The sequence below is a fragment of the Felis catus genome, chromosome E1, assembly GCF_018350175.1.
Source record: "Felis catus isolate Fca126 chromosome E1, F.catus_Fca126_mat1.0, whole genome shotgun sequence".
Taxonomy (NCBI): domain Eukaryota; kingdom Metazoa; phylum Chordata; class Mammalia; order Carnivora; family Felidae; genus Felis; species Felis catus.
Window position 1 is genome coordinate 15,655,103 of NC_058381.1, and position 27,606 is coordinate 15,682,708.

Below are 27,606 nucleotides of genomic sequence, written 5' to 3' on the forward strand. Positions count from 1 at the left end.
CCTCTCCCCTCCTCAAGCACCTTCAATGTCTCCCACTCTCCACTGAATAAGTTCAGAGACTGCACCCTGGGATTCACGGTCTTCTCCGATATAATCCAAACCCACACTCCAGTCCCCACAGGACTGATACTGAAGTAAATTATACCAGGATTTGCACACGCATTTCTGGATCTGTGATATGGATCCACCCTATCTGGATCCCAGCTGGGTCCTATTCCTCCCCCTCCCCCCAACTGGCTCTCTCATGAGCCCTTTCCCTTCCTGGTCTCTGAATCCGTCTAGCACGCTCTTCCCAAACCACAGGCATCCCGTGACACCTGCCATCTCCACATGGTCCCCGCACTATTCTTTACTTAATATTTTCCTTAAAATCAGCTCACTCTTTCACTTAAATTTATTTTCAAAGGAAACTCTGTATCGCCACCATAAACAGAAACACATATCATTTGCCATAAACAGAAGGCAACTGAAGGAAACACTTATATTCTAACAGACATGAAAATAGTAAGCATTAAGTGTTTTAAATGCTCATCTGTATAACATACTTTTTGCATTTTTTTTAATTTTAGAGACAGAGTGAGCGAGAGCAAGTGGAGGAGGGGGCAGTGGGAGAGAGAGAATTTTCCATGTTTGTTTTTGAGAGAGAGAGAGAGAGACACACACAGAGTGCAAGCAGGGGAGGGGCAGAGAGGGAGACACAAAATCTGAAGCAGACTCCAGCCTCTGAGCTGTCAGCACAGAGCCTAATGCGGGGCTCGAACTCACAAACCATAAGACCATGACCTGAGCTGAAGTTGGATGCTCAGCCCAACCGACTGAGCCACCCAGGCACCCCAGAGAAAGAGAAAATCTTAAGCAGGCTCTGCAATGAGTGTGGCTCAGCCCCCCAATGCGGGGCTCGATCGACTCTGGGATCATAACCTGAGCCAAAATCAGTAGTTGGACGCTCAACCAACTGAGCCACCAGGCGCTCCCCTATCTATATGACAAACTTGAATATTACTGTTTAATATACTTAAAGTCCTCTCACACCCTAAGAAACACCGCCTTGGCAGTTTATTTTTGCCTCTCGTGGCCCTTGGTTTTTCTGACCCTATCACACAGTTATCTGGGGACTTGTGTTAGGCTTGTCCTGGTTGACCCCAAATGTGAGTACTTCGGGGACACAGATCCTGCCACCTCTCTCCTGGTGGCTACATACAGCATAATGTGCCATAAAAATATTTATCAAACCAAATGTTCCAATTAGTCGGTTGTATTAGCGTGGCCCCATTCTCCACCTGGTCCTCAGCCGCTGCTGCTCAGCTTTCCACCAAAACACACATCCTTTCCGCCTACCGCCCCCAAATCGATCCCTGTACACTGGGTCTCTTGGAGGATGGCACAGACAGTGACCGTCGAGGCAGCACTGGGCGAGGACCCCTGGAGCAGCAGGACCTGGGCAACCCAAACCCGGAAAAGCAAGTCTCCGGTTAACCATTAAGCCATACTCTCCCGGCCCAGACACACACCCGGCCCTGGGAGTCAGCAAGCTTCTGGGAAAACCCCTGCATGAGCTGAGCCCCTGGCTCCAGGAAATACAAGTCGTCTTCCTGTCCCCTCGGAGCCAGAGACCCCAAAACACCTACCAGGAATGGAGGGGGGCTTCGCCGGGCCTGGCCCTGCTGGCGCCCCAGACGGGAGGAGGTCACTCTCCCTCCCACCACGTGTTGTCAGGGGCGACCCCGAGGAAGATCTGAATCACTCAGACTTAAGTCAATAAGTGGCAGCTGCCGGGGAGGCCCCAGCTGCAGCCAAACCAAGGCCTGGATTCTCCCGAGCAGACGGAAGCCTGGACGAGGCCAGCCCACGGCCAGTTTGCTGGTGACCAACTTCCTGGACGACACAGTCTTTTCTAAAATTGAACAGACTCAGGCCACTTCCTGTCAGAGGGAGGCCTCCTTTGGGAATGTTTATGATCTTTTTGGTACTACTTTTGCAGTCTGGTCACTTTTATGAATTTCAAGGATTTTTTTGTCGTTGTTAAAAAAGGGTACACTTCATGGACAGGTATCCAAAATGTTCATTCTAGACAGTGGTCATGCATGCGACATGAGCACCTCATAACTTTGGGTGTGGCTCCCCAGGAAGAAGGCAAAGTGAGGAACAGAGAACTTAACCAACCCTGTAAATGGAATGGCCTCCCAAACGTAGCTTGAGGGGGACAAGGGTGACGGAGAGAGCCCCTGCGTAGCCGGGGACCGTTACGCACGGACGCCTGGCCAGAGCGAGAGAAGGAAGAGGACGAGGATCTCCTTTTTGAGCTTTTCATAGTGCAAACAAGTTAGTGACAGAAAAAAATGTGGTGGTGGGAAGAAAAACACCACAGCTAGCAGCCTATCGCTCACGGGGAGCAAAGGCAGATGCCACTAAAAGGGATGGACGGCCACAATCACGAGGAGGTTCTCAAACAGGGTTCCAAGGAGCCCTGGGGTGTCACGTACCCCTTCGGGGCCGGGGATGTAGGATTGGGGGTGGGAATATAGAGTGTGCGCTCCAACCCAACCCAGAGCAACATGGCTCTTGGCCGGCTTCATAGATTGATTGGACTTTCGGGGAGGGTTTCATTTCAAGAAAAGAACAGCTGGGGTGCCTGGGTGGCTCGGCTGGTTGAGCGTCTGACTGGGGCTCAGGTCATGATCTCGTGTTTGTGGGTTCGAGTCCCGCGTCGGGCTCTGTGCTAATGGCTCAGAGCCTGGAGCCTGCTTCGGATTCTGTGTTTCCCTCTCTCTCTGTCCCTCCCCTGCTCGTGCTCTGTCTCTCTCTCTCTCTCTCAAAATAAAATACAGTGTAAAAAAAAAAAAAGAAAAAAAAGAACAGAACAGCTGACAATGTTGAAAAAGGCTGACGTGTGACACTGGTGGTATCAAACAGGAGAAGGTGACATAAGTTGTCTCTGAGTTTGCGGGAAGTAGCTGCCATATAGCCAGGTGTGCCGGGAACCAGCTGGTCCCACACCCGGAGTGTGGGCTCGGAGCTCAGGAAAAACGAAGGACAGGAGCCTTCTTTGCGGGTCCAGCCTGGCCACTTTGCCCCTCCCCTGGCCAAACCACAGGCTGGAAAGTGTAGGTGACACCAAAATCAAGCCATGCCCAGAGGGGAGTCAAGATGCAGAAAGGAGATTCGAGCCTCAACAGGCACAGGGTCAAACGTGGAGCCAGATTTGTGAGTCCTGCGACCAGAATTCTGGGACCGGAGGCCAAAGGGCCACGAGGAGTGGTGTCCGTTACTGTAGCCGATCTTGGGCAAAGACCTGGGACAACGCAGTGGCCAGAGGCTGGTTTCCGCACGCTCCTAGCAGCTTGCTGCAGGCACAAGGCTGGCTTGGATGAACCAGACCCGAGGATGCGAAGAGGCCTGAGTGGGCATGTTCCCCCCAAAGACAACAGGCACGTTATCGCGGTGCTACGCAGATGTGCCCTTGACTCCAGACAGCCGCGTGCCCGTATGCAAAGGCAGAGGCTGGCCTGAGCAGACGTGTTGTTTGCCCAGCATTCCTGTCTTTGAGAATGAGTCCTCCTCCAGGCCAGGGAAACCATGCCCAGTCCTTCTCTTGATGGTGATGGCGGGGGACGTAACAGGGGATAGGACACAGCCCCCCCTTCCCCTTCCTCAGGGCGAATGTGACTGGGGCCGACCGATTAGAATACCCCCTCCCCCCTGGGCACAGTGACTGGCTCAGGACTGAGCGTATGACCCAGCCCCAGCCATTCCGGGTCCTCTGCCAGGGTTCTCACTAGAGTTACTAAGAAACATACTCTTGCCCTGTGCGAGTAAGCTGTGAGGACAGTGTTGGCTTGGGATGGCAGGTGGCCATCTCACCACCACTTGGAAACAGCCTGAGAATGAAACCAAGCCGAGCTGAGAAATGGACACAGGTAACCCAAACGGCATCGTCAAGTGACTGGATCCAGCCATACCTGAGTCACTATTTTGATTCCCAGGCTGCCAGGTCCACAGAGTCTCCTCTTTGCTTCAGGTAGTTTAAGCTGGGTCTTTGTTGGCTGTAATGAAGAGCCCTGAGTAAGGCGCCTCTCCAGGAACGGGAAGGAACGGAAACACATACGCTAACTTGAGTGAACTTGGCATGTTAGCTGAAACGCCCTGGAAACGAGCTTCCTGCTCCAGGGCCCAACTGCCCCCGTGGAGGTCCGTGCCAGCAGCGGAGACGCCAGGGTGGTGGCTGCTCCCCTTTGGAGTGCCCCGTGATCACTCCCAGGTCTGCTTGGGTTCCTCTGCAGCGTCCCCATGCCCAGAGGGAGTCCCTCCAAGGTGGGCTTCTTCCACGACCCCTGAATGGTATGGCAGCCTCCCTGGTGTCAACATGAGTGACCTTTTCCCCCCGGCATCCACACAGACCGCTACGGGAGGCTCACCGCCGTTCGCGCCCCGAGGATATGTGAAGCTGGCCCAGGTCATCCCAGACCCCGGTTCATCTGCCAGGCTCCACGTCTGGGCTCAGCCTCCGCCGCTAACCACCCCAGGCTCTGCCGGTCTTCGGTCTTCGGGACCAGTACCACCAGAAGGAACGTGGCAAGGAAGCCTTGCATGCCGACTCAAGAACCTTCCACACGAACACGTGGGGAGTGTGCGCAGCCTCCGGCACCTCTGAATCCAGCATCATCCTGTGACGTGGGAATCACAAGCAGAAAGGCCCATTGGCTGCATCCTCTCACGCTCCAGTCCCAATCTCACCGGACGTTTGGATGTGAAAGTAGGTACCAAATTGTTCAGTGAGTCCGCATATGAGATTCGCAAGACGGAGGCCAAAAGGGATAAACTGAATGACTCATACATGAAAGACAGTAATTTGATAGATGATATACACAGGAAATAAAAGTTCCCTATGTAAGTGACTAAAAAAAAAAAAAAAACACCTAAAAAAGCTGAAGAGGGGGGAAATTAGGAAAAGAAATCTGTTTCTGGAAAGTAAGAGCAATTAATTTTTCTTTTTTTCAACGTTTATTTTTTTTTATTTTTGGGACAGAGAGAGACAGAGCATGAACGGGCGAGGGGCAGAGAGAGAGGGTGACACAGAATCGGAAACAGGCTCCAGGCTCCGAGCCATCAGCCCAGAGCCTGACGTGGGGCTCGAACTCCCGGACCGCGAGATGTGACCTGGCTGAAGTCAGATGCTTAACCGACTGCGCCACCCAGGCGCCCCAGTAAGAGCAATTAAAAAAAAGCCGTGTTCAAGAAAACGTGCTACAAATACGATCAATACGTATTCTATTTTAAACTGGAAAAGTGTCGTGCAGTGACCCAGCTGGACAAAGCCCATCTGGAGAGCCAGGCCAGGCCAGCAGGGGGTGGCAGGCATGGCCAGGGCTCAGAGGAGGTCCTGGGCCCCCCAACGTGCCAGAGAGTGGCCCCCCAGGGTTGACAGGCACAGGGAGGCAGGATGTAAACCGAGACTGAAGAGTGAAGGCTGTTAGGTCCCCCCAGGGACTGCCTTCACCACTCCTGGGGCTGACTTGGCTAATTTCCCCAGCTTTCCTCCCACCTGCCCTGCCTGCCTCAGGTCCCTCCCACCCCATCCCTGCTCCAACCACAAATCTGCCGCCACCCCCTCAGGAAGCCTGTGGGCACAGCCCCAGCAGCTGGCTCCCCGTCTCCCCGCCACTGCCCTAACAGCACTGCCCCAAAGTAATTCTGGCCCCTTCTCGCCTCCAGCTCTGCCTCTCTGCCTTGGCTCTGGCTGCCCCCAGGGCCCCAGATGTCCCTCCCTGCATCCTTGCAGACACAGCGAATGGTGCGACACGACACGACGCCTTCCTTGATCACGACGCCTTCCTTGATCTCCCTGTCCCTCTGGAAGCAGACTCTCCTCCCCTGAGGTCCCTTAGCTCCTCACCGTCCCCTCCCTTCAGAGCTGAGGACCTGCCCCCTGATGTTGGTATTCGTCCATGTCTTTACTTCCACCAGACAGTCCGCATCCGCTTCGCCTTGTGCCCTCTTTGTTCTTTCTTCCAGTCATTCCACAATTATGGACCGAGCGCCTTCTACGTGCCACACCTGTGCTGGCACTGGGGCCGAACAAGACAGACACCGGAACTCAAGGGCAACGAGGCCACCAAACAAGTCAACACAAACGAATGGATCAGTCCAAGCTGTGATGGGGCCATGAGAGAAAGGTGCAGAGTGGCCAGTGTGTGAGCTCTGAACTAGAGGAGAAGTCGAGGAAGGCGTCTCTGAGGAAGTGACCGGCACCGGAGGGGAGAGGACAGTAGGTCAGGCACACTTTCTAGGCAGATAATAATAGGTATTTGCCAAATGTCTGAGGAACACATGAGTGACCGTAGTGACTCACTCACTGTAGTGAGTCAGAAATTCCTAGTGTGCCCCTGTGTCCTTCCAGACACATTTGTCCCCTCTTATCACCCTGACGGGTCACTCCAGCTGGCACCGAGCAACTCTATCTCCGACGACGGACACACAGGACAGGTCCGCCTGTGTCACACCTGCAGAAGTGCTTGTCAAGACAACGTGGCTCTCTACTCAGAGTCCCCTCCTGACTCCCGACACTGCCATCACCCCCTGTGTGGTCATGGCAAGTGGGTTTCATCTGGCACGTCGACTCCAGATCACTGGTAATGGCTGCCCGGAGCACATGCTAGAAGGATGGAAAAGGGCCACGACTGACTAGTGACGTCCGCCACGGGAGCAGGAGCAGACAGCGACGGCAATGGCACCCGCATCCCGTATTTTCTTGGCCACCCGGGGTCCCGTAGAGGACCACCCAGGCAAGAAATTTCCTTCAGATCTAACGGCCTGGAAAAGCACTTGGCATCTTGTATCCTTTTCCTTATAGATCACATGAAGCATGCAAATAATATTATTTTCCTGCTTTGACTGCTCATTAGTTCAGAGAGAAGTTTGTGGTTCGATGTAGCAAACTGTGTACAGGTCTATGGCCTGAGTATGTAGTCCGACTCTCTTCCCGGTTTTGACCTTCTAGTGAATCTGCATTTTTCCTGATCTTATTTTTATGGGTTTGCATTTAATTACATACACATATACACAAATGTGTGTGTACAAATAAAACATCCACATATAGGTCGGGCATATAGTATCTCCTTTATACTTTTATTATAAATACCTATCTCTGTATTTCTTTTATATTCAAGATGTATAGAGAAAGCTCTAGTCTTGTGGGCATCTTGATTCCTTTATGGAACAAGATGGAGGCATTAAGTGGAGAGATGGGTAGACGGCACACAGGAAAAACCAGGAAGGATGAAATAGAGTCTTTGCCTAAAAGGACTCAGGACACCGCCGTGCCCCGCCGTGAACACGGGCCGGGATCAGAGATGAGAAGCCCGGCTCTGTGTCCGAGCTCTGACCGGCAGTGACTGTACAGGAGAAGAACTACTCACACCCCCACCCCCACCCCTACCCCGGGCAACCAGAGGTTTTACCAACTACTAAATGCACATAAGACAATCTGCCCCACTTGCTTCGCTTGGTTGTAACAGAAAGTAGATGGAAGGTTCGTGACTGCGAATCAGCGGTAAGCCCCCAGCTTATGCCGCCGACATCATCAGCAGCACTGAAAACAACATTCTGGGCAACCAGCACCCAGCCGTAAGTGAGAAAACGCCACGCCGCATGGCTTCCTCTAAATGCCGCAGGAATTCAAAGAGAAAGGCGCCTCAGAGCCTCCATCTGCATGCAGTGTCCTTCCTCGTCCCCCCCCCCCCCCCCCCCAGATGTCTGAGAGCAGTGCCTGCCTGAAGGACTTCAATTCCCTGCTTCTCACAGCAAGAGAAAAAGCGCCATCCAGATCGGTCACACTCCTTGGGGCTGGAAATGGCGGCGGCCGCCTCCCCCTGGCTGGAAGGGCCAGGGGCTCCAGGCCGCCACGCATCAGGGAAAGAGCAGGAGCAGAGGCTGGAAACCGTGGGTGGGTCTGAGCGAGGTCGACAGCGGCCAACCCTCACACACGTCTCTGCCGACTGCACAGGCGTTTCCTGTCCCTTCCCGTCCCCAATCAGAGGCCCATTTATGCCACAATCACCAGGGTTTCAGGACACCTGAATCAGGGCCACTGAATTTCAAACAGCAGGTGAAAGTGAGACAATGAAAATAACTCCAGTCCTTTTCAACCAGTTTGTCAGCAGGGCATGGGTTAGGACTTTCTCTTCTGGGGGAACTGACAGAAGTCTCAAAGGTGGTAAGACTAATTCCAAATTCTAGAATGTTCTTTTCTGGGGGAACTGACAGAAGTCTCAAAGGTGGTAAGACTAATTCCAAATTCTAGAATGTTCCCTGCCCAGTCAAGAGCTGAAAGTGAAGGCCAAAAGAGGAGAGGAGGCAGGCAGTCAGGGGGCTGTGTCTGCAAACCAGTTCAAGTGACAAAAGGTCTCATGTAGTTTTATCCCTGGAGGGGCAGACCAGTCCTAGGCAGTGAATCATCCAAGGCGGGGGTGGGGACATCCTGTCCTAAGATAACCTGGCATCCCATCCAATGTCCCTTCTCCTCCCTGGCCTTCCCATAGCTGCCCAGCTGCCTTTAGAGGGACTGCAGAAGCCCAGTGTTTACACTGTGACCAGCCCCCTGGACCCAGCTGACCCCCCAGGGGTGCACCCAGCCCAAGCTGGCATGTTGAGGTCCTTCCTCTTGACAATCTGAGAAATGGGCTAAGAGACTCAAGTCTCAACTTAGCTGTTCTCTGGAACAATAAGATGTAAACCTAGGAGCTAATGGAGGGGCCATTTTCCACTTGTAGAGACACCCAGGAAAGAGAAGGGTGGTGTGCAGTGAGGGAAGCGAGAGATGACCTAGCGGCTAGCGCAAACACGAGTCAGAGAAGGGGCTCTTGCATTTGTCTCTGGTCCGTGTGCTTGATTCAGACCTTCCAGGGGCCTGTGCTTCAGTGAGATACTCCAGTGCCCTGGCAAAAATTCCCGTTTTTGTTCAATGTCTACTGTTTGCCACCAGCTAGCCCTAGTCAGCCTGATTAATATGAGGCCCATTCCCTACCACGCTCCCATTACGCAAGGAGATCTCAGCCGCTCTCTGGGTTGATTAAGAATACCGGGGGCAGGGCACCTGGGTGGCTCAGTCGGTTAAGCATCCAACTCTTGATTTCGGCTCAGGTCATGATCTCACAGTTCAAATAAGATAGAGCGTGGAGCCTGCCTGGGATTCTCTCTCCTCTCTCTCTGCCCCTCCCTCCGTCTCTCACTCTCTCTCTCTCTCTCTTAAAAATAAATAAACATTTAAAAAAAAACATTGGGGCGCCTGTATGGCTCAGTCGGTTAAGCGTTGGACTTCGGCTCAGGTCATGATCTCACGGTTGGTGGGTTTAAGCCCCATGTCGGGCTCTATGCTGACAGCTCAGAGCCTGGAGCTTGCTTCAGATTCTATATCTCCCTCTCTCTCTGCCCCTCGTCTGCTCTCTCTCAAAAATAAATATACATTAAAAAATTAAAAAAAAAAAACATCCAGGGGGATTCAAATCAGTGACCAGGGGAGAGGTTTCTGTGCCAGAAGAACCCAGGTCTGGCTCCATCTAGCCAGGGGACCCTGGACAATAACCTCCCTGAAATGCAGGTTCCTCCCAACTGGGCTACCGCAGATGCCTCCCCAGACCTACTGCGGACCCTCTCCAATCTGTTGTCACTGTGCAGCCCTGAAATGGAACTCCCTGTGCAAATCTGCCAGTGGCTTCCTACTGCTCTGATGATAAAACCCAAATCTTCCTCACTAACCCACCCCAGATCAGCAAGCACTCCCCATTCCCCCCCCCTTCCCCCCAGCCCCCAGGGACCACTAATTCCCTTCTTTCTCTGTGGCTCTGCATACTCTAAACATTTCATATAAATGGCACCACATAATAGGTGGCCTTTTCTATTCTTTCATTTTTCTGTGCTCTAATCTTTATGATTTCTTTCCTTCTGCTTGCTTTGGATTGAGTTTCCTCTTCTTTTTCTAGTTTCTTAAGGTAGAAGGTTATTAATTTGAGGTCTTTCTTCTTTATTAATACAGGCATTTGTAACTACTAATTTCCTCCTAAGCACTGCTTCAGCTGCATCCTGTTAAGTTTGGGTATGTTGCATTTTCCTTTTCATACATCTCAAGTATTTTCAAAATTCTCCTGTGACTTCCTCTTTGACGCATCGGTTATTTAGGAGTGTTTGCTTTCCACATATTTGTGAATTTCCCCAATTCCCTTTTGTTACTGATTTCTAATTTCATTCCACTGTAGTCAGAGAACATACTTTGTAGGATTTCGATCCCTTGAAATTTAATGAGGCTTGTTTCATGACCCAGCATATGGTCTCTCCTGGAGCACACTTTACCCGCACCTGAGAAGAATGTGTATTCTGCTGCTGTTGACGGGTGCAGCGCCGTGTGGACGTCTGTGAGGTCTGCCTGGTTTCCAGTGTTGTTTAAGTCTCATGTTTCCTTGCTGATTCTGCCTGCCCCGTCCATCTATCACTGAAGGTGGAACCTTGGAGTCTCCAGTGATTACTGTCGAATTGTCTAGCTCTCCTCTCGTTTCGGTTAGTTTCTGCTTCATGGATTTGGGGGGTCTGTTGTTAGGTGCATACATGTTTATGATTATTATATTTTCCTGATTGATCAACCCCTTATTCACTACAAAATGTCCTTGTTTGCCTCTAGTAACTTTTTTTGTCTGAACTATTTTGCCTGCTGTCAGCAGAGCCACTTCAGCTCTTAGTTACTGCTTGCGTGGCATATCTTTTTCTACTCCTCTACTTTCCACTTATGTGTATCTTTGAATCTAAAGTGTGTCTCTTGTACACAGCATAGAGCTGGGTTTTTTTTAATTCTGGTAAAATCTCTTTTTATTGGAGTATTTACTCCACCTGCATTTAACATATTTACTGATAAGATTTATGCTGTTTTGCTATTTGTTTTCCTTTTCTTTATTTTTTTTAATGTTTATTTATTTTTGAGAGACACATAGAGACAGAGTACGAGCTGGGGAGGAGCAGAGAGAGAGGGAGACACAGAATCTGAAGCAGACCCCAGGCTCCGAGCTGTCAGCACAGAGCCCGACACGGGGCTTGAACCCATGAGCTGAGAGATCATGACCTGAGCTGAAGTCAGACACTTAACTGACTGAGCCACCCAGGTGCCCTACTATTTGTTTTCTATATGTCATAGTCTTTTTACTCCTACATTCTTGCATTAATGCCTTATAGGGATGTTCCAGCATGGCATTTTAATTCTCTTTTATTACATATTTTTTAGTTATTTTCTTAGCGATTGTCCTGGAGATTACAATTGACATTTTAACTTAAAATGGCCCAGTTCTAATTAATGCCAGATTAATTTCCACATACACAAAAACTTCATTATAATATAGCTGTTTCCTCTCCTTTGTGCTGTTATTGTCATACAAGTTACATCTTTGTATGTTATTACCCTGACAACACCGTTTTGTAACCATTGCTTTATGCAGATGGAAGGAAGGAGTTACAAACAAAATCTATTTATAGCTTTAAAGGTGCTCCTGATCTCTTTCTGTGGACTTCAGTTCCTGTCTAGGGGCCTTTCATTTCAGCCTGAAGAACTCCCTCTAGCATTTCTTGTAGGGCAGGGCTGATAGCAACAAATTCAGTTTCTATTTATCTGGGATGTCTTAATTTCTCTTTCATTTCTGAAGGATAGATCTTTTTCTGGATATAGAATTCTTAGTTGATGGTCTTTTCTTTCCACACTTTGACGGTCATCCCACTGCCTCCTGGTTTCCATGGCTTCTGATGAGAAGTCAGCAGTTAATCTTATTAAGGATCCTCTGGCTAATTAAGTTTTCCCCTTCATTTCTGAGCTCAACCATCTCTTCCTCTCTGGATGAGGTCAGGCCCTTTTATACCTACCCTCCTGTGCTCTTTACTTCTCCTTTGTAGTGATGATTACAGCTGTAACTAAATAATCCAGGACAGAAGTAGCTCTTTTGTGTCTGTTTCCACCACTAGAATATAATTCCACAAGACAAGAACCAGGCCTGCTTTGTTCACCACTCTATCCCCAGGGGCAGCACAGTGAGTGGCACACTATAGTCTTTAAAAAAAAAAAAAAAAAATTTCCTGAGCGAATGAGTGAAATTCATCCCCAAGTAGGCTGAATTATTGGTGTCAATTCTTCACTCCCGGTGATAGGATGAGATAGCCACACTCCGCCATGGCCTGATGGCGGGCAACGTACTTCCCCGCCCCTTGGCTGGGGATTGACCACGTGGCTTGGGATTGGCCAATGGGATGTCAGCGGATATGATGTGAGCAAAGGCCTGAAATGCGCTAGTGCAACTGAGCCTGCTCTCTTGCCTTCCTGCCTGTCACCGGGACACGAACGTGCCCTTGGTGGCCACTGGTCCAAGTGGGGTGAGAGACACACGCAACACGCCTAAATCCAACTCACAGCCTGAAGCCAGTAAGTCCCACTGAGAGCAGCTTAGGTCAGCCAAACCTCACCCAACCCGCAGATACGTGAGGAGGAATTAACACTTACTGCCATATGCTGGTGGGTTTTGGGGTGGTTTGTTATGCAGCAACATTGTGGCAATAGATGACTGAGACATATGTCTTGGCAAGTCTGAAGAGCACAAGGAAGTCCTGGGGAAGCTCTTCCATCCGGTCCTTCATATGGCCCACCATCGGGTCTAAGCTGATTCTATGGCAGATCCACAGCCCTCCTCCAGACTTACAGAATGAACTGCCCAGAATTCTACCATCCCACAACTGGGATAATCACCTCTCGGAGCAGCCTCCCAGGGCAGCCCGGAGTGGCTGAGGCGCCTGGAGCAGTGCCGGGCACACAGCAATGCTTGATGAGAGTTAGTCTTTTCCTCCTTCACCCACTGTCCCAGCAACCCCCAAGAGGCCCGACGGTGCCTCTCCACAGCCAGAAGGATCTGGTTTTTCTCTCTGCAGTGGGGCTACGGAGGGGGGTGCACCCTAACCTGTCCCAGGGACTGGCCCTTCTTGCTGCCTCAACCAATCCCCCCGACTCAGGTACAGAGGAGAGGGCGGGGCACAGGCAGGCGGAGCACATCTCCTTACACTGTGACTCTGAGACTCCACGTATGATCTCAAATTATATTTATTTACTCAAGATGCATAACTGCCTCTTTCAAGGAGGGCTTGAGGCAGCTTGAGGGCTAAAGGCAATAACAAATAAACAAGTCAGGGATCAAAGAGAACAGAAGCCAGGCAGAGAGCAGAAAGAGGAGACAGATGCCACCTGAAATCTGATGATTAACCTGAGCCACACATCTGACTCAGCCTTGCAGCCGCAGAAACAGGGCGAGCATATGGGTCACGGGATTCGAGATAAAATGAAAGCAGCAGCTCTCGTGTCTGAGCGTGAACCTCCCCCTGCAGGCAGCCCCGAGGGCAAGACACACCCATGAGGCCAAATCGGGGAGGCGTCAATACTACCGATCGTGCCAAGCACTGTCCACGTGCCAAGCACTGTCCTACAGGCTCGCGCAACACTTCTCATTTAGTCCTCGTCGCAAGGTAGAGACTCTTGTTACTCCCATTTTACAGGTGAGGAAACTGAGGTCCACAGAGGCAAAGCAACGTTTCAAGGCGTTGAGACGTTCGAGGCGAGAGAGCATTGGAGGCAGGATGAAACCTGCAAGCCTCAACCCAGAGCCCAAGCCCTTCACCAGGAAGCGATCCCCTTCTGCTCTGCTCAGGTAGGCCCCACCCACATCCTCCAGACGCTGAGCACTTCTGGCTCTGGGCCAGCTACAGGCGCCCCTCTTCTCTACTGAGGCCTCATCCCCTACACTTCGCTGGCCCAGCCTGTGTGTCAGGACCCCACGAGCGCCTGGTGAGCCTCCTGCAGAGAACTTGCCTGGATTCCCACCTGCCGCCTTACCTTCTTATCCCCACGAAACCTGCATTCCCAGCACTCACGCCCCCTTGCCACCTAGCCCTCCTTCGAGTGCAGCTCCTTCCGGGCTGCCTCAACGTGCTGTCCATCCCACGCGCCTCCCCCCGCTTCCAACCGTAATGCTCTGAATCCACGTTCTCCATCTTTCAGCAGGGCTCACCATCGACAGTGAAGCACGGTGAACCTGCTCTAGGGCAATGGCCCCTGGAGTGCAAACCTGCAGCCCCTGACTGTCTGTTTGGCCCATGCTCTGGACAGGTCTGCACAAAGTGAGGTTCGTGCCCAGCTGAGGTCCAGCTGGTCCCTTGGCCTGTCCTGTCTGCTCTGACCTGAGAGGGTGACCTGGATGCAAAGTGTCAATTCAGCGAAGGCAATTTAGATTCCACACAGGGCCTGCTTACTCCCAAGTTCCCTCCTTTGCCAAGTTATCCCCCGTCGCCCTGTCGAGGGTGACCCCGTTCATTGTATGACCCAAACCTGAAGACGGGCTTGTGGAAAGTCTGAGGCCATCCCGGCCCGTGACGCGCTTGTGTGCCACGAGAGGAGGCTGCTTATCGGAGGCGCTCCTCTTCCACCTGTTTGAAAATCATCGCAGTAAACTGAGCACACGAACACAAGACACTTCACATCCATTTGTTAGAAACTGCTGTCATCAACCACGTACACCGAAGGCCTGCTCTGTGTGATGCCCTCGTAGGACGCTCGGCTTGCAAAAAGGTCTTTGGCAAACCCACCATGCCCACAACCACCTGCAGCTCTGGCCGAGCAAGATACTCAAAGTGGGGCGCCTGGGTGGCTCAGCCGGTTGAGCGTCCGACTTCGACTCAGTTGACGATCTTGTGGTTTGTAGGTTCGAGCCCTGCATCGGGCTCTGTGCTGACAGCTCAGAGCCTGGAGCCTACTTCGGATTCTGTGTCTCCCCCTCTCTCTGCCCCTCCCCCACTCACACTCTGTCTTTCTTCCTCTCTCTCTCTCTCAAAAATAAACATTAAAAAAAAAAAAAAAAAAGATACTCAAAGCAATTTGGTCACCTGTTCAGCAGTACCCTCAAGACAGGGAAAGAACCATGTCCTGTTTCTGCTGAGCTCAAGTCACAGGTATAAGGGCCTAACAAGCCTGGAGAGTGTGAGAAACTTCGTGTGTAGGCCAGGGTCATCAGACCCCAAAGTGATGGCTTCTGCAAACAAGGAAAACCACCATCAGGGTTAGAACCGATGGAAAGAGATCGTGACGGGAACCGGCTGTCCAGCAGGGCCGTGGGATGGAAACTGGGAAGATGCGGGCCACTGGGGTGGCTGCTCCCAGACACAGCAGGCTGGGCTGGTTTTCATCATCTGGGGTTAGACAGAATTTCACATTCATCTCTGACCTTTTCTTCGCGAACTTCACCCATGGCACTTTCCCCTTGATCAAATACTCTCCCAGACCCTGACATTAATGAGGACAAGCACTGTGACAACCCAGATGCCAGTGGAAATTGGGTCATTTCCTGTCACTAATCTGTAGGATTCGATGACATTAAAAAAGAAACCAGAAGCGAATTCATTTCCTTTCTTACTTTTAAATGAGGCCCCACTTAGAGTAGAACGATTTGGATGTAGAGCCTTCTCAAGCAAACGGTCCCTGAGGGGTGGTGTGGAAGAACTCGGGGTCTGGCCCTCGTGTTGTGGTCACCGCCCTGAATGGCCTCACCTTGCCCCCCAGCGCTCTACATGGAGGAGCAAGAGAAATGAACCTGGTTTCCAAAAACGAAATCCAGAAAATCATACACACTCCTACATTTCACCTGCTAAATTAAGCGTTCTCCATTAACGTTCCACTGGGGATGGAGAGAAAATTGTTGCAAAATTGCAAACTAAATTTAAAGTTAGAGGGGGGAAAAAAAAAACCCAACAATTCACTAAACTCAAACGTTTGAAGCAGCTTTGTAACCAACGTTTAAATTAGAGATAAAGTGACTACCTGTTGGAGAGCTCACCTTGTCAGGCCAGGAATCCAAGGGTTCAAAAGGGGTCGTGTAAAAACTCAGGGATTGGTTAAAGGCAGATTCTACTGCTAAGACGATGCTAGCAATACGAGGGACACAATCCACTAAAAGGTGGGGGCTAGTGGTCTGGCATGCTGTACCCACCGGAAGTCTGTGGTTGTGAGCAACAGAAGCCAGGTCTGGCTGACGTGACAGCACAAAGGAATCCATGGGCGGGCTGGACGCCTGATAGCTCACACTCCATGGCAAAGCTGAAGCTGAAGTGGAAGGAAACAGGAACACTAGCAGCCACGGGAGTCCCGGCCTCAGAGTCTCTTCAGCTCCCCTGCAGAATCCTCTCCCTCCTTGCTTCATTCGGCACAAGCGCCGGGCCCCAGAATGGACAGCCCGGCTGACTGGCCCAGCGTGGGCCAAGATCCCACCCCTTGACCTGGATGATGGCTAGGTGGCTGCGTACACTTTGCAAAAATTATTCAAGCAGTACACTTAGGATGTGTGTGCTTTTCTGAATGGACCTGATTCTTAAAAAAAAAAAAAAAAAAAAAAAAAAGTTAGGCCTAACCTATGACCCAGCAATTCCACTCTTAACAGAAGTAAGACATGTGAGAGAAAATATATATAAGGGCACCTGGGTGGCTCAGTCGGTTAAGCGTCCAGCTCTTGATTTCGGCCCAGGTCATGATTTCGTGGTTCGTGAGATCGAGCCCCACATGGGCTCTGCGCTAACAGGGTGAAGTCTGCTTGGGATTCTCTGTCTCCCTCTCTCTCTGCCCCTCTCCCACTTACACCCTGTCTCTCAAAAATAAACATTGAAAAAAAATGTTTAATAAATAAAAATTAAATAAACTTTAATTGCTCTCGGCCTTTTGGCTAAGATCAAGTGTAAAAATAAATAAACTTTAAATAAATCAATAAGTAAAAATAAAATTTGGAATCCAGTGTGATTCAATTGATAAAACTTCGAACGCATACAAAAGGGCAAACAATGGATTGTTTAAGGACATAAACCCATACGGGAAAGCTATAAAGTACAGAAGGTTAATAACTGTAACAAAATCCAGGTTAGTGCATCCCCAGGCGGTAGGGAAAGAGGGAGATCCATTTAAGGAGAGGTATAAAAGCAATTTCTAAAGGTGTTCTATTTCTTTTTTTTTTTTAATTTTTTTTTCAATGTTTATTTATTTTTGGGACAGAGAGAGACAGAGCATGAACGGGGGAGGGGCAGAGAGAGAGGGAGACACAGAATCGGAAACAGGCTCCAGGCTCTGAGCCATCAGCCCAGAGCCTGACGCGGGGCTCGAACCCACAGACCGCGAGATCGTGACCTGGCTGAAGTCGGACGCTTAACCGGCTGCACCACCCAGGCGCCCCTAAAGGTGTTCTATTTCTTAAGCTGGCTAGGCATATGTCTGCTTTATTATTCTTATTTAAACTGTAAAAAAAAATGTTTTATGTGCTCTTTTATACGTCCATTTCACAATAATTCAAAAAAGTTTTTCTCATGTTTACTTTTTTTTTTAATTTTTTTTCAACGTTTTTTATTTATTTTTGGGACAGAGAGAGACAGAGCATGAACGGGGGAGGGGCAGAGAGAGAGGGAGACACAGAATCGGAAACAGGCTCCAGGCTCGGAGCCATCAGCCCAGAGCCTGACGCGGGGCTCGAACTCACGGACCGCGAGATCGTGACCTGGCTGAAGTCGGACGCTTAACCGACTGCGCCACCCAGGCGCCCCTTTTTCAACATATTTTATTTATTTTTGGGACAGAGAGAGACAGAGCATGAACGGGGGAGGGGAAGAGAGAGAGAGAGACACAGAATCGGAAACAGGCTCCAGGCTCCGATTCCGAGCCATCAGCCCCGAGCCTGACGCGGGGCTCGAACTCACGGACCGCGAGATTGTGACCTGGCTGAAGTCGGACGCTTAACTGACTGGGCCACCCAGGCGCCCCTCTCATGTTTACTTTTTGAGAGAAAGTGAGACAGAGCGCAAGCGGGAGAGGGGCAGAGAGAGAGGGAGACCCAGAATCCAAAGCAGGCTCCTGGCTGTGAGCTGTCCGCACAGAGCCCCACAACGCGGCTTGAACTCAAGAACCGCGAGATCGTGACCTGAGCCGAAGTCGGATGCTTAACCGACTGAACCACCCACGTGCCCCTCACAATAATTTTTTAAATAACTTCTTATATTCCAACATATCCAGTTGAAAATATAATGTTTATTAAAAAAAAAAAAGATCCTATTCCCGAGCAACAAAAAACATAAACCACCTAGGAACAAACTAAAGAAGAAATGTTTACAGTCTTCATAAAGAAATCTATGAAACTTTACTGCACGCTACAAAAGAAGACATGACTGGAAAGAAAGCACAAATAAATACAGGACAGACCATATTTCTAGATAGGAAAACTCGATGCAGTTATTATTTTATACATTTAATATAATTCCAAATTATATTTGATATTTGTAGAAAAACAATGAAATGATATTTGTAGAAAAACAATGAAATGATTATAAATTTCATATAGAATGAATAAACAGGCAAGCATAGCCAAGCAAATTTCAACAAAGAATCTGCACTACCGGATGTTAAAATTTATTTTTTAAAACGTAATTGGTGGCACCTCGGTGGCTCAATCCATTAAGTGTCTCCAGCTCGGGTCATGATCTCATGGTATGTGAGTTTGAGCCCCAAGTCTGGCTCTGTGCTGACAGCTCAGAGCCTGGAGCCTCCTTCGGATTCTATGCCTCCCTCTCTCTGCCCCTCCCCTGCTTGCACTCTGTCTCTCTCTCTCTCAAAAATAAACATTAAAAAATTTTTTTTAATAAATACAAATAAAAAATGTAATCGTAGAGGAAAAAGAGACAGGTCATGGAAGAAACAGAAAGCCTGGAAGCTTATACGTTTGTGCACTATAATAAAGCCCCCATCCAGAGGAGGGGGAAGGATACCTAGGGTCCAAAACCAAAATCTATAACCTAGTCACACCTAGCTCCTAGTAACACCTTTCTGGAACCGGGAAGCTAAGGGATAAGAGAGGGAGAATCTCACTGTTTGTCTTTTGTATCTTTTGAATTTTGTAGGTCTTTTTTAAGTTTTTATTTTCATTCCGGTTAGTTAACACATAGTGTAATATTAGTTTCAGGTGTACAATTGTATCTGTTGAATTTTGAACAACAGGATTGTAACATATACTCAAAAAATCCACTTAAACTTAAAATATAGCTGGTGGGAAAAGAAATTAACTGGAAAGAACTGGTGACAGTTTGTAAAGCGATAAAATCAGGGTCTTATCTTACATGATAAACCAAAATAAGTTTCGATCGGATTAGAGCTGAACGCAAAAGAGAGCGGTGAATGGAAAAGCGGACACCAAATAAAGAACCAGAAGAAAATACAGGTGGATATTTATCTGACCTTGGGGTGGGGAAGTCCTTGCGAACCCTCAAGCAGAGGAAGAAATCATAAATGAAAGGACTTAGCCACAGCTATCAGTCAGCTAGGCTGCCTCAGAGACTGGGCAACCTAAACAACAGATGTTGATTCTTTGCAGTTCTGAAGGCTGAAGTTTCAAGATCAAGGTGCTGCCTAACTTGGTTCCTGGTATGGGCTCTCTTCCAGGCTGGCAGACAGGGGCCTGACTGCTGTGTGCTCACTTGGCCTTTCCTCTGTGCAAGGAGAGCAGAGAGAGAGACAGACAGAAAGACAGAGTGGGAGGGAGGGAGAGGGAGAGGGGGGAAGCTGGTCTCTCTTCTTATAAGGACACTAATCCCATCATGAGGGCCCCACCCTCCTGGCCTCATCTAATCGGAACTACCTGCTGAGCACACCATCTTCAAATACCATCCCATTGGAGGTTAGAGCATCAACATATGAACTTTTTAAATTTTATTTTATTTTTAGTAATCTCTGTACCTCACATGGGGCGCAAACTCACAACGCTGAGATTAAGAACTGCATGCTCTTCTGACTGGGCCAGCCAGGTGTCCCTCAACACATGAATTTGGGGAGAACAGAAACATTCAGCCCACAATACCACACAGAAACTTCTCTATGTTTAATAATAAGAAGAAGGAGGAAGAGGAGGAGGAGGAGGACACTGAACAAAGAAAAATGTGTTACATATATGTCAGTCACTATTGTTATGGATGAATAAACAAAATGCAGGTTGTAAAATCACTAACATAGAATGATCTCAATTTTTAAACATTAAACAACAGTTATCTCTGGGGGTTCGGAGTCACTGGCTTTTATTTTCTTGTGTTTTTGTGTATTTTCTAAATTTCCACGATCAACATGAATTATTTTTGTGATTCAAAAGACCATTATGTTGAAGAAGTGTTACGTCGTGGTCAAGCAACATCAGGGGCAGAGGGCCGTGTTCCGCAAAACTTGAGGAGGTTGGCTGATGAACCAGGTGCCCAGCACACTTTAGGATCTGGAATGCATGACCCGCATCAGCCCATAGTCTACAAAGGACGCCTTTAAGCAGAGAGTATTTGTGCCCAGAGGAGTCAGGCATGAGAGGGATCTTGCATCAGTGAAAATCCTGCCCCTTGTAGAAAGGAAGACTTGTTTGAAATGGCTCCAAAAGGACAGACTCAGAGGCAGAACAAGAAAGAGGCAGATCTCAGCTCAAAAAAGGGAAGAATTTCTACCTACACAAGCTGCCCTTAAATGCAAAACACTATGTGGAGAGCATGTCTCAGTCCAACTGAGCTCAGAGACGAACCGAGGAAAGTTTTCTTGTATCAAACGGCCACCCCTCCTGGCTACACACATCTGGTACCATGGGATTCCGTTTATATAAAGGTGTTGGAAGTCGGTGTAGGGGGTTCCTGGGCACGAGGAAGGTTTCTGGGAGGCTGGTAATGTTTGTTTTCCTTAGCTGGGTGTTGGTCACATAGGTGTGTTCGCATTGTCAAAATTCATCAATTTTTTTTTATTTTTTTTAATTTTTTTTAACGTTTATTTATTTTTGAGACAGAGAGAGACAGAGCATGAACGGGGGAGGGGCAGAGAGAGGGGGAGACACAGAATCGGAAGCAGGCTCCAGGCTCTGAGCTGTTAGCACAGAGCCCGACGCGGGGCTCGAACTCACGGACCGCAAGATCACAACCTGAGCCGAAGTCGGACGCTTAACTGACTGAGCCACCCAGGCGCCCCTCAAAATTCATCAATTTTAATATGTGTACTTCTGTGTGTGTGGATAAGATTTACCAAACCAGAAGAAAGGCAGCAGTGACCCTAACCCCAGGACATGAATACAGACCCACCATACTTTTGACTTCACTGTACCTGGAACCTTGGATTTCTACTGACAACTGGGAGGTGACATGAGAGTGGGTGCCCAGGGTCTGGTGGGAGGGAGGGGGCGGGAAGCTCTGGGGATGTGCAAGCAGGGCCACATCAGCTCTGGTTTCTTCCTGTCCCCCGCCACTCTGACGGGTTTGGAGAGAGCTTGCTAAGCTAGGATGTGGCTTGTGGGGGTCTGCCAAGTCAGTGAAGTGGCCCTTTTCTCACTGCCGTGATGCCTGGGGGCCAGCGAGGCGATGCGTATCACCTTCTGTTGGTTGTGGGGTGTCAAGTTGGCCCCGAGAAATGGCAGAAGACAGCTGGTGTTACAGCCCTCGGCGCAGACATCCTCAACCCTCTGACAGCAATGAGCTGCCTGTAAAACATCGGCATTTCAAGGACCCCGCCAGCCTGTAAAGTAAGTGGCATTCGCTGGGAGAGCGTCTCCTTTCGTACGGCAGTTATATGCTGCTAAAAATACCAGAGCACCTTATGCAAGACCGCCGTTACGGAGCGAGCACCTTATGTAAAAGCACCTAGTATAGCACGAGCAGTTAATCGGTTGGGTGTTGCAGTAATGGCTGTTGGCATCATTACAGAGTTATGGTGTGTTTACTGGTGAGGAGAGTGAATGATCATCAATATCCAGCCTTGGGGGGTGCCCGGGTGCCTCACTGGTGAAGCTTTCGACTCTTGATTCTGGCTCAGGTCATGATCTCACAGCCCATGAGATCGAGGCCCGCATCGGGCTCTGTGCTGACAGCACGGAGCCCGCTTGGGATTCTCTCTCCCTCTCTCTCTGCCCCTCCCTCCCTCTCTCTCTCTCACAAAATAAATAAACTTAAAAATATATATATATCCAGCCCTGCCTGACTCACATAGCTGTGCTCATGACTACTTTATGTGTTAGTGCTTTTTCATCTTTGGATCTGATTGTCGAAGCAGCTGAGTTGATGCCGGAGTTTATAAAGTTCCCTCTTGCTTGGTCCCCACCCCCTTCTCATTCACTGATTATACATCCTACGACTCCCAGAAATGTGGCATCTTGGATTTAGAAGCGCCTCCTTCCCAGCCAAGAGTCCCCTGACAGAGTAGCCAGGATGGGGGGGGGGCATCTGGCCTGTGCTTAGAGTGACCAGGGACGGGCCATCGCATTGTTGGGTGATGATCAGGAAGGAAGAGCAATGGAACAAAACCAAGGCACAGAATATGCCAGCGAGACCAAAATGCCTGCCTGAAACTGACAAGAGGAAATTTCACAGGGATCAGATGGATGAAGCCATGGGATCTGAGGCTGGGAAAGGAATGTCACAGTGGACATCAATTCGTTGAAACGACAAATGCACCTGCCCTATGGCACAGGGATTCTATTGCTCAGGGTCTGCCCTAAAGAACCCCCGGCATGTGTGCACAGGTGGAAAGTTCTGGGACAGTCTCTGTGGCAGTTTGCAACTGTGAAAAACTGTGCAGTCTGAACATTCGCTGCTTGTGGAAAAGCTAAGTAAACTCAATTACTTGGCTTATGTGACTCAGCCATGTTGCTTCATGTGGCTGCACGTCGTTCATCCTCGCTTAGAATGTTCCGCTGTGTGTACTCCCCCCAATTGATTTGTCCGTCCTACTGCCAGTTGGGCATTGGGTGCTTTCCAGTTCTTTGGCTATTACAAATAGTGCTGCTATAAACATTCTAGTACATGCTTTTTCACCACCGTCTTTTGCCCGTAAGACATAAAAAGTTGTAAACTAAAAAAAAAAAAAAAAGTTTGAAAACTGCTGCTTTAGGCCTCCAATCTTGAGAAAGACAACCTGCCCCACCTCTCCAAGTCACCCTTTCGTTCTTTCAACATAGTCCTTCCAGCTTCTGCGTGGCACCAAATAAGGGTACTGGCCATAGCAGTCACACTTCCTAGGACTATTGCTGTGTGTCCTTGGGCAAGCACTTAAGTTCTCTATACATCAATTTCCTTACATATAAAATGGGGATAATAATATTTTTTTGTTTTGTTTTTTAAGCAGGCTTCACATCTGGCGCAGAGCCCAACACAGGGCTTGAACTCACGACCCTGGGATCAAGACCTGAGTTGAGATCAGGACACTTAACTGATTGAGCCATCCAGGTGCCCCAGCAATAGCACTTTTAACTTCGCTTGGTTGAGGATTAAATAAGGGAACGGTGTCCGCGCACAGTAAATGCTCCATCAACGTCAGTAGCTATGATAACTGCCAGAGGCACCCTTTCTTCGCACCCCTGAGGCACCCCGCTTTGGGCGGCCCCTGCCGGGACAGCTGAGCAAGACTCCGACACAGGACACAGCAGCTGAAGACAAACCATGTCACCACCTCCAAGTGGAGCAGACCTGCACCCAAAAGCCCTCCCTACCACGCCACATCGCTCTCTCCCTCTGCCTCCCCGGTCCCCGAGGATGTGCCGCGGCCACAGCCACTGTTCAATGGATGCCACTCAAAGTATGACCTAAACCAGGGGCACTGTTCTCGAGTTACTATTAACGGTATGTGCCGGCAGGCCGGTGACAAGCTGCCAGAGCATCGACACGGCCCAGAAATCGCTGCCTGAAAAAACAAAATGTTTTAACGTCCACGCAAAAGGATTGTGAAACGTAGGAGTGTGTGTTTTTAGGAGAAGAAGACGGAAAAAGCCCCTGGAAGCTTACAGTGCAGAGACCTAGGAGCAAGAGACTCAGGGCCTCACACTAGTGGTTACCATGGCAACTGTATTTCACAGCAGGAACTCATTTTCATATGACAGTGACCTGCAGAGGGAAGGAAGGACTCGGAAACTTAGTTGAAGGCCTTACTGTTTGGGAGGGTGGGGTTGATTTTGTTTACCAAAAAAAAAAAAAAAAAGCACGTAAAATTGCCTTCAGGGACCGAAAAGACCCAAACTACCCACGGGCGCTGCAGGGTTCTCTGTAGCACAACTTTTACTTAAGACACATGTGCGCGCACACACACAGAGACAAACACATAGACAGGCTGTTTCTAAGGCCTTGGGGCAGATGTCACAGCCTCCCTGAGTCACTTATCCCACCATTAACCATCTGTTCTGTTACTAAGTCCTTTCCTGGAGTCCCCAAGCAACCAGTTGACCAGGCCACCAACACATCCCACACACCTGGGCCAGGTGCCAAGAGGACACAGAACACGCCCTGGACCGAAGCATACATACGCTTCCCCGAACTGCAAATCCTAGCACTGAAAAAGTCTTGGGAGTCAGACACCCGAGTCCCAACCTCCACCCTTGCCCACCTACAAGCTGTGGGATTTAGGTAGGTCCCTGAAGCTCTCTGGGTTTGAGCCCTCAGGGGCGGAACGAGACAATAATCGCAGTGCCCACCCCTCTGGGCACTGAGAGGATAACACACACAAGGGAACTGCCTGGAAAGATCAGCACACCGCCCCATTCCTAATGACCACTCAATAAACAGCTGCTATGATCAAGAGCCGGAAAAGCATCTCTCACGCCCATGATACAACTGGAGGCTAATGGCAGAGAACAAAGTATTAAATTGGGTGGCACAAACTGTAATGAATCCATCAATAACCCAGCAGCAGTGTGGATGGATGGGAATCCGGAACACTGGAACAGTCTAGGATGGAGGTGGACTTTCAGCCAGACCCTGAAGGACGACAGGGAGGTATTCACAGACGTCTGGGGGTGGGAATTCCTCTACTGAGTGTTTACAGGGTGTCAGGTCCTGGGGATCTTCAGGGACACGAAGGGTTGGAGACCAGCAGGCAGACAGCTGCATGAGGGCATGGTAGACAGGGAAGGCCAAGAAAGGGGCTCCCAGTGCAGCCAGCTCTCCCCAAAGCTTTCCCAGGGGAACAGTGACCGAGCGGGATCCCAAAGGGCAAAAGGGCTGACCACAGAGGGAGGGAAGAAGTTGCACGACTGGAAACTGGTTTGGGAGAGAGAGGACACACGACCGAGGGGCCTTCAAATCTGGGAAGAAGAGCTAGGCTTTGTGCGGGAGGGAACCCAGAGCCTCTGAAGATTTCTCAGCGGAGGAAGGTCAGAGACAGAGTAGTCAGGGACCGTCAGTCTACAGGTGACTTGGCAGATGGACTGCAGAGGCTCACACACACTTCGGGAGGGAACCCCACTGCTGGGGAGCAAATGAGAGCAGCTGCCTGGGAGGAGGCCAGACTCCAAGGTGCCGAGTTTGGGGTGTCCCCGGGGCATCCAAGGAGCCAGGACTGGAGCCAGAACCCAGAGAGGGCAGCTCCCCTGAGGGCTCCCGGAGACAGCTCCTGCAGAGGCTAAGCACAGCACCTCAAAACACACCCCGCTAAAGAGGGAAGAGGGGTCCAAAGAGAAAGAACAATGGAGAAGGACAAAACCAGGAGAGTGGGGTACCCCAGAAATCACACCAAAGAAGCTGCAGAGAAGACACAAGCACACGGGGGTCTGCTCCCCAGGCAAAAGGACGAAGCCAGCAAAAGAGCAATGTTTGGAAACAAGACGACTTTCAGGAAAGCAGTTTCAGCAAAGTGGTGGGGCCAGGCTGCAGAGGATTAAGAGGGGAGGCGTGGAGCTGAGAGGCAGGCGGCAGGTGCAGAGCACTTGTCTGGAAAATGTGACAGCGAGAGAAAAGAGGAAATGAAGCTTAGGGCTCCGATGCGTGTTTTTCCCCCCAAGAGATGGGAAGCCAAGTGGATGTCACAGGCAGGAGGATGAGGGGCGTGGAGACCCCGCAGGGGCACATTCTCTCAAGGAGGTGGGGAGGGACTGCAGCCCTAGCTCTGCAGGGTGCCACAGGGCCACCCCTGCCTCCTCCAACCCCCAGCTGCTAGGAAGATCAAAGGTTCCCATGGAGCAGCACAGATGGAACTTGATCTGTCACCACAATCTCCCTGGCCCTGATCTCACTGAGGATGGATTTCCATCATCTGCATCACACCTGTCCTTAGAACAACCTGGGGAGTTGGGGGGGGGGGGGGGGGGGGGGGGGGGGGAGGGGGGGAAACAGACCACCTAGACGGGAAAATCAGGTCCTCAGCCTTCCAGCCAGGCAAGGGACAAACGTCCCAGATCTCCCAACAGAGCCCTTGCTAGAGCCCAAGAAAGGAAGAAAGGGGGCTTCCGCCGCAATAGTGCTGTGTCATAGGCACCACTACGAGCCCAGAGCCTTCATCCCGAAAGCAGCGAGGCACCCTGGTTTCAACACTTCCTCCAAGTCTTCTACCTGGGAAAAACAGGTGGCTGGAGTGGGTTTCCGGAGAGTTAGAAAGCAAACCCAGGGCAAGATTCTCAGGCCGAAAGAGGTGGGCAGAGTCACAGAAGAATCCCGTCTGGCCGGTGAGAAACACCTCCATCCCGCACTCACACGCTCCTGGGCACCAACGTGTCATGGGAATCCCACTCCCGACCACCCAACTACGGGCGAGGGCCCAAACGTCCAGGGCCGGGGCCCACGGCGGAGCCCCAAGCCTATCACCCGGAGAGCGGGATCCTCAACGAGGGCAAGGTCGAGCGCAGAGGGGCAGTGGCGCGGCGACACCGAGGCCCCTCCCGCCGCACGTGCGCGCCCCGGCGGGGCGACCGGCGGCGCAACCCGCGGCGGGTGCTCGGTAAACACGGCACTTGTTGACTCGCTCGCGGGGAACGCTCACCCCAGCGCCGCCTGGCGTCGGCGGCCGCACTCGCCCGCCCTCCCCCTCCCCGCCGCGGCCGCCCCCGCCTCGCCCCCGCCGCCCCCCAGCTCGGGGCGCACGACCCGCTCGGCGAAGGGCCCCGGGCCGGCAGCGGGCCAGACGCCGAGCGCACGCCGTCCCGGGACCCGGGCCCGGGCGCTGCCCGCGGCCGCTCGGGTCCAGCCCGGGCTCCGGGAGAGACCGGCGGCGAGCGCGGCGGGGAGGGGAGCGCGGCGCCAGGGCCTGCCAGCGCCCCGCCGGCCCCCGGGGCTCTCGCCCCCGCCCCGAGAGCCAAGAGCTCCCAGCCCCGCCCGCCGCTCCACGGCCGCCCCGCCGGGAGCCAGACGCACCCCCCGGCCCTCCGAGACTGGGCCCCGCACGAGAAGGCGGCCCCACTTGGGCCACACTCACCTGAGGGGTGGGGGGCGGGGGTCCGCCCTGCCGCCGGGCGCGCTCCCTGGCTGCCCTCTGCCGGCGGCCGCAGGTACCCAGGCGCCCGCCCCGCCCCGCCCCGCCCCTCTCCGCCCCGAGACCTGTTGCGGCGCGCGCGGGAGAACCGGGCCTGAGGTCACCTGGCCGGCGAGGGTCCCGCTGCACCGCGACGTTCGCCGCGGACGGGTCTCCAGGGCCCCTTCTTGTTGTTGGTTTGCAAGCATCACTCTTTTCCACAAGCAGCTTCAAGTCCCCAAAGCCAAAAACGAGCCGTTCTAACAACCCCAGGATGCCAAGGGAGGGCGGGTGGGAGGCCTGAAACG

General features: G+C 51.1%; 1 protein-coding gene across 1 annotated transcript in view; it reads right to left on the bottom strand.

The window, feature by feature from the left end:
• RPH3AL (rabphilin 3A like (without C2 domains)) overlaps positions 1-27,328 on the bottom strand; it is a 148,272-nt gene extending 120,944 nt beyond the window's left edge. Inside the window, 1 exon segment of the mRNA XM_023244657.2 lies at positions 27,263-27,328. The gene's annotated coding sequence lies outside the window, so the exon portion shown is untranslated.
• Positions 27,329-27,606: the final 278 nt, after the last annotated feature.